This window comes from Octodon degus, unplaced genomic scaffold (assembly GCF_000260255.1).
Source record: "Octodon degus isolate 3935 unplaced genomic scaffold, OctDeg1.0 scaffold00261, whole genome shotgun sequence".
In the NCBI taxonomy this organism is placed as follows: Eukaryota; Metazoa; Chordata; class Mammalia; order Rodentia; family Octodontidae; genus Octodon; species Octodon degus.
This window is the reverse complement of record NW_004524837.1, coordinates 629,908-640,408: the sequence shown is the minus strand read 5'-3', so window position 1 is coordinate 640,408 and position 10,501 is coordinate 629,908. Positions and strand designations below refer to the sequence as shown.

General features: G+C 42.7%; 1 pseudogene; it reads right to left on the bottom strand.

Moving 5' to 3' along the window:
• Window positions 1-8,786: 8,786 nt before the first annotated feature.
• Window positions 8,787-10,501, bottom strand: part of LOC101589522 — a 45,997-nt pseudogene continuing 44,282 nt past the window's right edge.

Sequence of the window (10,501 nt, the reverse complement as noted above, 5' to 3'; positions counted from 1 at the left end):
AAAACAAGAAATACCAAGAAGATGCACAATCCCTTTGTGCCCTGGTGTGCCAATAAAGGCCTCGCTGCCAGGCTGCTGTCTTCAAGCTCAGCAGCAAGACGTTCTTTGTCCCATAAGGTGGCCTGTGGCATGTCAGGGTCCTATGCGTCGGTGTGTACAATGGATGTGCTATTGGGAGGCGGGAACTAAGAAGGTAGTGATAAGACAGAGATGGACGACAAGAAAGGGCATTTAAAAACTATTTGTATTGATGAATTATGTAATGATTTGTAATTGTTACCCCAAACAAAAGTTTCTCAAATTCATAATACCTCATTCAAAAACTAATTAAAAATTTCAACATGTTGTCTGATGTTTTGAGATGGAACTTCTTAATTGCAAGTAATTTTTTAAAATCATCTTTACCAAGTTTAAACTTGTGATTCTTTGGGGAAAGACAAGGATTTTTTTGAAAATCCAGTGAGTATCCAAAATGACAGTTTTTGGAGGAGTTGTTCGTCTGTTTGTTACCAGGGATTGAAATTCAGGACCTTGCAGTTGTCAGGCAGGCATTCAGGCTGCCGAGCTATCTCTCTGGCCCTCAAAATGAGGTTTCTAGAAAGTCATTTGCTACACATGAAGGCAGCTATGATTTACAAACACCTCATAGGTGCTTGTCTGTTTGCAGCAGGTATTTCCAGAAGTGTCTCCACTGTCTTCGGAAGGAGGCATTTGATAGCTCCCAGGAGATGACATCACTTTCTGAGGGTCACAGGTTTTTAAACAGCAGAATCACAGGTTGAACCCAGGCGCTGTTGAATTCAAAATCTTCAGGAGTTTTAAACCTGCCAAGTCAATGAAAGCATTCAGCAGTAAGAACTATCGCCATCTGTGAATTAGGACCCAGGGGAATGACAGAGATTTGAAACACAAATATTTAACTTTGGGGTGGTGAAGTTAAGAAGAACAGTTTTTGTCCTAGCACCAAAGCATCATACTCAGATCTGGTTCAGATTTCTGAGGTCACCTTTGGCTGATGGGTCCATAACTCTACTCCTCACACAGCAGTACAAGAAAGTAACTGTTTTTAGAGACACTCAAGTCACTTCAGTTGACTGTGAATGTTAATACTCTATCAAAAGTTACAGGCAAGTTTAACACATTAGCATAGTTTAAACTTGTCTCCCACGTTTAAATAATGCCATCTTCCATGTTCTTCTGTAGTATAATAATTATCAGTAATTAAAATATCAAGTGTTTCATTATTTGGTTTTTTTTCTTTCTCCCATAATGTCAAGATAATGATTTTTAGCTTTTGTTCTGAAGGGAGAAAAAGGAAAAAGTTCGGGATGACAAGCAGCAGCTAGGGGAATCAACCCGAAGGGCATAACTGTTTGAGGCTAACTCAACAGTATTTAAACACCATTAGCCTGTGTCATAAATCTGGGTCAGAGTCGGGTTGGAATCTGAGGCTCATTAGCCTATAATTATTTGCTTTTCTCCTTGCTCTCAAAGCTGCCAGGTCAGGAGGCAGCTATATGACTTCTCCTTACCATGAAGCTGCAAGCAGCCATGACCTTCCCAGCCCAGCCCAGTTGCCCACTATTTCTTTTCTTCATTCAGTGACTTGTATTTCTGAGGAAGAGAGAAAAGGAATGAGGAGGTCTTTCATGTGTTTATAAGACAGAACCTAGGAGCCGGGGAGATGGCTTAGTGGAGTAAGTGCTTCCCTGGCAAGCGCAAGGGCCTGAGTTCAATCCCCAGTTCCGGGAAAAAAAAAAAAAAAAAAGACAGAACCTAAACCAGGCCATCCAGGTCTGCAGCATGTGCTGGCTCTCACTGAGCATATGTTGAGGGCTTGCTGCCTGTCAGGTCCTGCTGCAGGTCTGTGCTCCTACTGACATCACAGAACTCTGCACTGTGCTAGCCACTACACCTAAAGGTGCACAGCTGAGCTCATGTGGGTTTTTTTTTTTTTTTTTTTTTTGAAAATGAAACAAATGAGTAAGAGTGGCAATAGCTCAATTGTGAAGGGCTTAATCATTTTTTGCATGTACATGTGCATGCATGTGTGTGAGAATTTGTGTGCATGTGTGTGAGTGTACTTGTGGGTGTGGGTGTGAGGTGTGTGTGCATATGTGTGTGTGTATGATGGAAAAGAAGTTATGGGAAAATGTTTGTTCCAGGCCTCCTGCTGATTCTGTGTTTGGAACACTTCGATCCTGACTACAGCGGGAGAGAAGCTGCAGCGCGGTAGGCCTGTTCATGGGGCTTCTGCCAGGGAAGAAAGAAAAGCCACTTGCTGTGGGAAGTTTGCACAGCCAGGGAAGAAAGCAAAGAACCGGCATCCCGGGGAGTTCACGTAGTAGTCGGCAGTTGCAAAATCTTTCCCAGTGCTACTATTTATTTAATTCAACTGTTTACTTAACATTTACTCTGGGGCCGGGAGATGGCTCAGTGGAATAAGTGTTTCTCCAGCAAGCACAAGGGCCTGAGTTCAATCCTTGGTTCCACCAAAAATAAAAATAAAAATCTACTCTGTGTCTTGCACCTTGCAAAATATTGGTGTTAAAATATCCATAGAAGTGGACTGTGAAGGAGGCAGGATAGAAAGAAAACAAAAACTAATCAAAACAAAAAGTGTCACAAGGTCTCCCTGAATCCCCTGGGTGCCTAATCGAATAGGTAGAACAAGAGATCTCTTTGAATGATTTTATGGCAGCTTTCATAGTCATGGTCAAATGTTCCTGTTTCATATAATCCTTCTGGGACAGCTATCCTTACTGTAAACATCTATAAATTTGTAAATTCCCTGAAATTTGGGTCAAAGTTTTAGGAATTAGTATAGGGCTGAGATTTGTTTTCTGGGAGGAGACTTCTGATATGCATAGTTTTGAATTGAATACACTTGCTGTAATACTGAAGTAATTTTTCCCCACAAAAATGTAGTTTCAAGATCCAGTCCTGTGCAAAAGTCACTCAGTCACTATCCTTTTAAACTTCAGGTTTTGAGGGACTGCTATCACTGGGAATTATATAATTTCAACCACTCTCTGTCAAATGCCTGGATAGATTTATAGTGTCTCGTGTGATAAATCTTTTGTTTAAATTGGTTAGATTGATTACTATTAAATGAATAGCTTTCAGTGGGCTTTGAGTGGCCTCTGAGTTTAAAATATTGGCAGCACAGTCAATTTGATGTCAGTCCAATAGAGCAGTACTGCAATGTATATTGATTCCAAATTATGTGTAACTTACTTTATATGTATTTCCCCCACTCCCCAGATCTTACTATCTACCCAAATTTTAAGGCTAGTGGTTGTCACTGCAAAGGACAGTATGTTAAGGGATTACCACGAACCAAATGTATAATTATGAAAGAGTGTTTTGAGAAAGAATTTACCTGAAAACATGAGCTGGTTAATGAGAGAAAGTGCACAGGCTCAGGAGTAATTTCTTTTATGTTGAAGTAACCTCTCTGTGTTTGAAGCATGCGTGCAGGAGGCCCAGAGTGGGCTCCATGGCGTTGCCCAAGTTCAGTCTGCACCTCCTTCCCAGGATGCTCTAGGCTGCGGGAACGGGCTTCAGGCGCTCACGTGCGCCAAGCTAGATGCACCTGGGAAATCAAGGTGCGAGCTACCTGTGGAGCTAATGAAACTGAATTCCAGGAATCAGAAAGAGAGATATAGAACTCAGGAAGTATGGGAAGAAAGAAGCAGAAATAAATTGTCTGTGGTAAAGTTTTAAAATAATTCTGCTGATTCATGAGAGAAACAAAAAAGTCCTGTTTTTCTTAAGCATTAATATACATTGACTATAGACTATAAAAGATTTTCAAAATATAAACAATGAAAAATAAAAATAACATGTACTCCTCTCTCAAGAATAATAGTCCGCTTAAAACATTTTGCTATAGGTCTTTGTAGTTTACTTACATATTTTTAATAAAAATTAATTTACATCATACATGCTTTTATCCTCTTTTTCTTTTCTTTCGGAACCGGGGATTAGAACTCAGGCCCTTGCACTTGCCAGGGAAGCACTTATTCCACTGAGCCATCTTCCTGGCCCCTATCCTCTTTTTCTTAATGCATCAGAAAATTTTTCCACATCATTTTAATGGTTTGTAGTAACAGCCATACATTTTTTAAAAGTATAATTTATGATATTAAAAGGAAAAAATATTCAGAAGATATTTGATTTAAAAAATTCCTTCCTCAATTTTACATTACTGACTTGTGTTTGAGGAGGTTAAAGAGGAGTTTGAAAACTCATGCTCGGTTTTATTGAATACAGCATTAACCAGGTTAGTGACTGCAAACAGAACAGAATGACACTAAGGAGCCTATGACATGACCATCTCAGGCTCTTCCTCTGTTCATTCAGTGAAAGCAGGCTCTCCTGGAACCCATGGTGGCCGGCATTGCTCTAGGTCCTAGGCAGGTTTCAGAGCCATAACTGAATGAACCTTCGTCCTGGTCCCTGGCAGGACCACATAATGCTAGGCCACCAACATGCAACGTAGTTTGAGTACCAGGCAGGTTTGGGCATTCAGGATAAGAACAGCCAGCTCTTCCTGTGTGTGGCAGGACAGGTAGGATGTGAGGTTCCCGCAGTTGGTAAGGTCTGAAGGACAAGCAGGTGATGATAGTGGGAGGTCTAAGGTGGTTCCTGGTCCTGCAGTGTGATGAGAGTATGACTAGAGGAAGGAAGATCTCCAAGAGAAGCAGTGATGGTGCACGCAGAGGATGAGGGCAGGGGAGGGAAACTCAAGGCAGTCGGACACTGGGGGGAGGGTGGGAGTGGACAGATGCAGCAGCCGGTGGGAGCCGACACAGCTTCTGGGTTTTGCAGTGGAAGTGGCACTTTGAAAGAAGCAAGAAATACTTTGGATATAGAAATGCTGAGATCTGGCAACTGATGAAATACAGGAAGGAAGAGGGGGAGTCACAACATACTCAGTGTGCTGATTGGGTGCAGAAGGATGAAAGGGGCAGGTGAGGACAGTCAGCAGTTGGGCTTGCTTTTGTGGATGCCCTAGGGTTTCCAATAGCCTGGAAACCAGAACACAAAGGTAGTTGGAGGATTCACACATAGCTGTAATGAATGCAAGTGTTTTTCACCCACATGTCAAATTTCCTGTTAGTAAACTAAGTCTTCCATTTTACATAGACTTAATTGACATCTTAAACCTGGAAATAAAGAAACCATGACGTTTATCCCTTGGCAAGAGTAAAGACTAATCTGAAATTCACATCTGTTGAACAGAAAGCAATATGTCCAACAGAGCTGAGGTAAGCAAGATGTAGCTCTCTTCTAGCTTCCCCTTTAAGAGAAGTTTTCATCATCCGCTGTACGTTTGCTCCAAAGAGATGTTAATCAGCCATCTTGGGAAGTCCTTCAGATTTTTGCTCCCATAGGTACAATCTCTATGAAATCAATTCCATTTGATAATCTGAATCCACAAAACAATGTAATTTTTGCTTTTGGTTTTAAGTATTTGAGTTCTAATCTAATTTCCCACACTCAACCTGACCGCACAAAATGATCACCACATTTCCAAAGGCAAACCATAACTCATAGATTTGTGTGGTGTATTTTTGACATGAATTCTGGCTTTCAGTATCTGTGTCTGCCCAACTTTCACCTATGATTGAAAGATGTTTGGATTTGAAAACCTGAAGACTGACATTCCCAGTGAGAAGCATTTCATTCCTTCATTGATATTAGTTAGTATGAAGGAAACTCTCAGATAAGTAGATTACAGACACCTATTAGTTTAAGTTCTCCATTTTTTCTCTCTTTTTTAGTTGCTTCCCATTTTGTTTTATGCTTGGAGGGGAGTTCACAGCAAAATCCCCCCCCCCACGAACAGCAGATAGGGCATGATGGGGCTGGGACAAATGTGACCTGTAAATGAGCAGGTGTGGGAACTACGCCAGATCTTGAGGGTTTCTGTGGATCCTCAGCAAAACTTTAGTGGCACTGTGGAAACACTAGTCCTCAGGTGTGCAGTGGTTTTGATCAGGCGGCTATGTTCCGTGCCCTATCTTGTGGAGGAATTGTATGAGAAGCTCATGGATACTTGACTCAAGCCAGGATTTTATCACGTCTACCTGAAAAGACATGGAAAGGCCCGCAGTCATCGGTACTCTGCCTTACATGTTTGCTTCTACACTGTCTTGCCTGACTTTGAAGTCTGTGCTCTCTCAGCTTGTCACCTCTGTGGTATAGGTAGGGCTGTCCCTGGGTCATGTGCACCCCATCAGTGTGCTCTAAGAATTATCCTGTCCCACCTGCAGAACGTCCCACCCCCACAGCCCAGTGAGCTGGAAAGAAGCGCTGCCCCCTCCACATATGGCACTGGGCCTTTTTGGGAGAATGAATGTCTTCTCCAGAGCTGAAATTACTAGGTTAACCCTCTTTGGTGGCCCAAGCTGCCTGATGTAAACTACAGCACTGTTAGTAATGCTGCTTCCTCCCCTTTGATGCATTCTGGTCAGCTGTGAGAAGAAAACTCAAGGTGCAGCACAGGGAAGCAGAGTGTTGGGTGGTGAGGGAGCTGGGCACTCACTCCCTGCTGTGCTCTGCCCTCCCTGGAACTGGCCGTTGCCTCCTCCTCCAGCTTTCTTGTTCTTCTTTCCCCCAACATCAGCCAATGCTGTTTTCCCACATTCACACCAGAATCTGTAGCGCTGCTTCTTCCCAGCTATCTTCTCCCCTCAGTGTCTTTTTATATCTATGTCTCCTCTCCCAACCCACACCCAGGACTTGTCCACCAGCAAGAAGTTCTGCAGCTTCATTCTATGAGTCCTTTTCAGACCCAGCTTATTTTTCCTGCCACATTCTGGGCACCCTTGGAGCCACAGTCTGCCATGGGATTCTAGTCACAGCCTGATCACTAGATTCTATGCTGCTTTGGTTACTTGACTGTTTCTTGCATGTTTATTTACCAAACACTTGTGAAGTGCTTCATATTTGCCAGGCTGTGTTCTTAAATCTTTACAATTATTAACTCATTTTTGACTCTCATAACACAGTGAAGAAAACTGCAGCAGAGCCAAGTTCCTGGCTAGGAGGGGCCTCATACAAGGCCAACCCATGCCTGTTACAGTGCCTGCTGCACTGTCTCTCTCTCTCTCTCAGCAGAAGAGGGTTTCACAAGCTAATGAACAAAAAAACCCAAACAAACAAACAACAACAACAACAAAAAACAAGCTAATTAACCTGTCCTTTAAGTAACTGGCAGAGTGAGGATATGGCTAGGACCAGCAATCAATGGGTGAACATTAAATGGCATTGTTACCCAAGTTCTCTCATAGACAACAGCTACTTTGGGAGTCCAGGCTATAGTTCAGACTGTAGAGTGAGGTGTTCTACACACACACACACACACACACACACACACACACACACACACACACACACAAACCATCCCACACACCTGTGGGCCACAGAGAGCCTAAGGTGTATTTTGGAAGGGAACATAATTGGCTAGGGGCAGCAACTAGTGGGGAAAAGAAGGGGCCTTTCTCTCAGCTGTGACCAGCTGTGGGGAAACACACTTGGGTTGGTGGGCTAAAGGCAATACGACCTGATCTGTGGATGAAGCCATGGCCAGCACTTGGGCACCTTTGTTTCCGTTTCCTTTCTTCTGTACATACCTTTCCCCGTACATGCAGCTCTGTCTTGTGACTCTGGTGGAACACTGCCGAGACCTCTATGTTCTGGAATAGTCCTGTGTTTGAGCAACAGAATCTGTGGTCCTCTCCTCCCACCCATCTGACCCAATCAGCTACTGCTGATTATGTTGTTTCCTCTCTCTGGGTCTTTCCTACACCACAATGTCACACAAGATTGTTGTACTTAACTTTGGCCAAAACTGAGGTGTAGATTTCCATTCGATCTCAAGACCTCTTGAGATACAGTCCTTCAGAAGAGAATGCCCGGCACTGTGTCATGAGGGCGCCACAGGAGAGGGCTGTAGGTGGGGTTTGCTGTTGTGCACCCAACTGCTCACTGGCCAGGAGACAACTACAGTGCAGCTCAGTGTCTGAGGAGCAGACACAGGTGCAAGCACACACCGGGAGCCTTCATCTGTCCCTGCGTGTGGCACCGACCCTGACTGTGCTGGTTCTTTCTTTCCTACAGGCAAACAGAGACACAATCACAGTGTGTTTCTAAACTCTCTATCTCCTTCCAAATCAGAGATGCAAATAGAGTCCATTTCCATTGTGTGATTCATTCATCTTTCTAGTGCCAAGGAACATCTTCTAATAAAGGACTGTGAGCCTCAGTATTTAATTTGTCAGCTGCTATGTAATGCCAGACTCATGGGGACACTGGCAGGGAACAGAGCAGATGCCGCAGTTAGACATCGCAGAGTGAAGTCTTGCAGTCCTAGGGCATGAAAGACCTTTGCTGCTTTCATTCACAGCCTTTGCTTATAAAAAACCAGGCTATTGTTCATCCAGATATATATAATAGTTTACTAGATAAGTTTGGCCTTTTTTTAGGGTTTCAAATTGAATATTTTATTAACATGGTAGTTGTCCATAACATGTACACACACACTCATACACTCAGAATGATCTGCCTGGGAAAAAGACTAATTATGCCTAAAGGGGCAACGATAAACAAAATTGTCTATAGGTTTTCATTATTGTATGCCATTACGTCCACATCACTTACGAAGTTATTGCCAAATCTGCCCAAGGAAGCAGTGTGGGGAGGGGGGTCATCTTCAGAAAAACTCAACGGTGGCATAGAAGAGCTCTCAGTATGAGAAAACTGACATAATGGGCTTTTGCTATGAGTTTTTTTCTTTTGCAAAATATGGGGAGAGGTTTATAAATGGGCAGAAAATAAGAGAAGGCGGTATGAAGTAGGCTTTTGCTGTCAATTTTCCTCACAGTATTGTGCAGGGTCATTGAGAGAAATGCTTAGTCTTTCTCTGGAACCAGTTTCAGAACATTTCCAATTGCAGGGGTCTTACCCTCATCTCTTAAGATAAAATGACCCATCTGAGGGAAGGCTTTAAAGGTTTCAAGGCAGGTGATTCCTGCTGTCTATTTATTTATTTATTTATTTATTTATTTATTTTTGTGGAACCAGGGATTGAACTCAGGCCCTTGTGCTTGCTTGCTAGGGTAGCACTTATTCCACTGAGCCACCTCCCCAGCCCCTCCTGCTGTCTTTAAACAAGCAATACATACTTGATCCTGTTTCATAAAAAGGGATGAGTCTTACTTTTTTCTCCTGATTTTTTTGTCTACCAAGCAGATTAAAGTTTTTATTTCAACCCCCTCAGTACAGGGATGAATATGCAACCCCGCATTATATCCTGGGCAGATGATGGATTTGTACTCTATAATCACGATCTGGACATCAAACGTATGTCCAGAATGACCGAGGTTATTAGGATCACAGAATATGAATCCTCGAAGAATCTCCTCCTCTTCAATTCCTTTCAGCCTGATTATGAGGTTTTCACCTGGGGCTACAGAATCTTTTTCTACAGCATCAGAAAGCATTCCAAGCACTTCCATATCGTGCTTGTTCAGCATCACTACAAGCTGCTGGCCTTTACAAATAGATCCTGATTCCAGCTTTCCCAGGGCCACAGTGCCATCCTTGTACTTACCCACAGTTGGCAGCCTGACTGGTCCATCTATTGAAGTTTGGCAAGTTATCCAAGTATGGAATAATGGTAATCCAATGTACCAAGGACAGAAATCTGATTGCTCTTTGAGATTTGCTCCAGTCAATCCTGAGCAGGGCATAAAATGAATGTTCTTTTTGAGATCGAAGTCAACCTTTTTCAAAAATGGCACTAGCTTCTCTTTGCATTCTTCATACCTCTCATTGCTCCAGTTTACTGCTGGATTATCCATCTTATTAATAAGCACAATTAAGTGTTTTACACCTGCTGTTTTTGTCAAAATTGCATGTTCTCTGGTTCGTCTTCCTTTTTCCAAGTCCAGTTTCAAACTCTCCTTTCCTGGCTGAGATCACCAACACAGCCGTATCAGCTTGAGAGGCACCACCAACCATATTTAGAATGAAACATTTATGGCCGGGGCATCCAGAATTGTGAAGTGTTTCTTTTCTGTTTCAATGTAAGCACGACCCACTTCTACTGTTTCACCCTTGTCTTGTTCTTCCTGATTTGTGTGTAAGGCCCAAGACAAGTGCCAAATTTCTCTGTTTTTTTCCTTAGCTTCTCTTTCATATTTTTCAAGTGTCCTTTTGTCAACCATTCCAGTCAGACACACTATTTGTCCTCCAATGATTGGCTTGCCCCCATCTACGTGCCCAATGAATACTACATTTACGTGTTCTTTTTTGAGGGCACCTTATGGGGCAGCCACGGATTTAGGCTTTCATATTTCCTCTTCCTCTTTCATCATTTCTTGGGCACTTTCCTCAGGCAAAGTTTGGCCTTTTTCTTGTTTTTAATTTAGATATATGTAATAACACCAAGCCAAGGAATAGGACAGTGAAAGAGGTTTCTAGAAGTTTT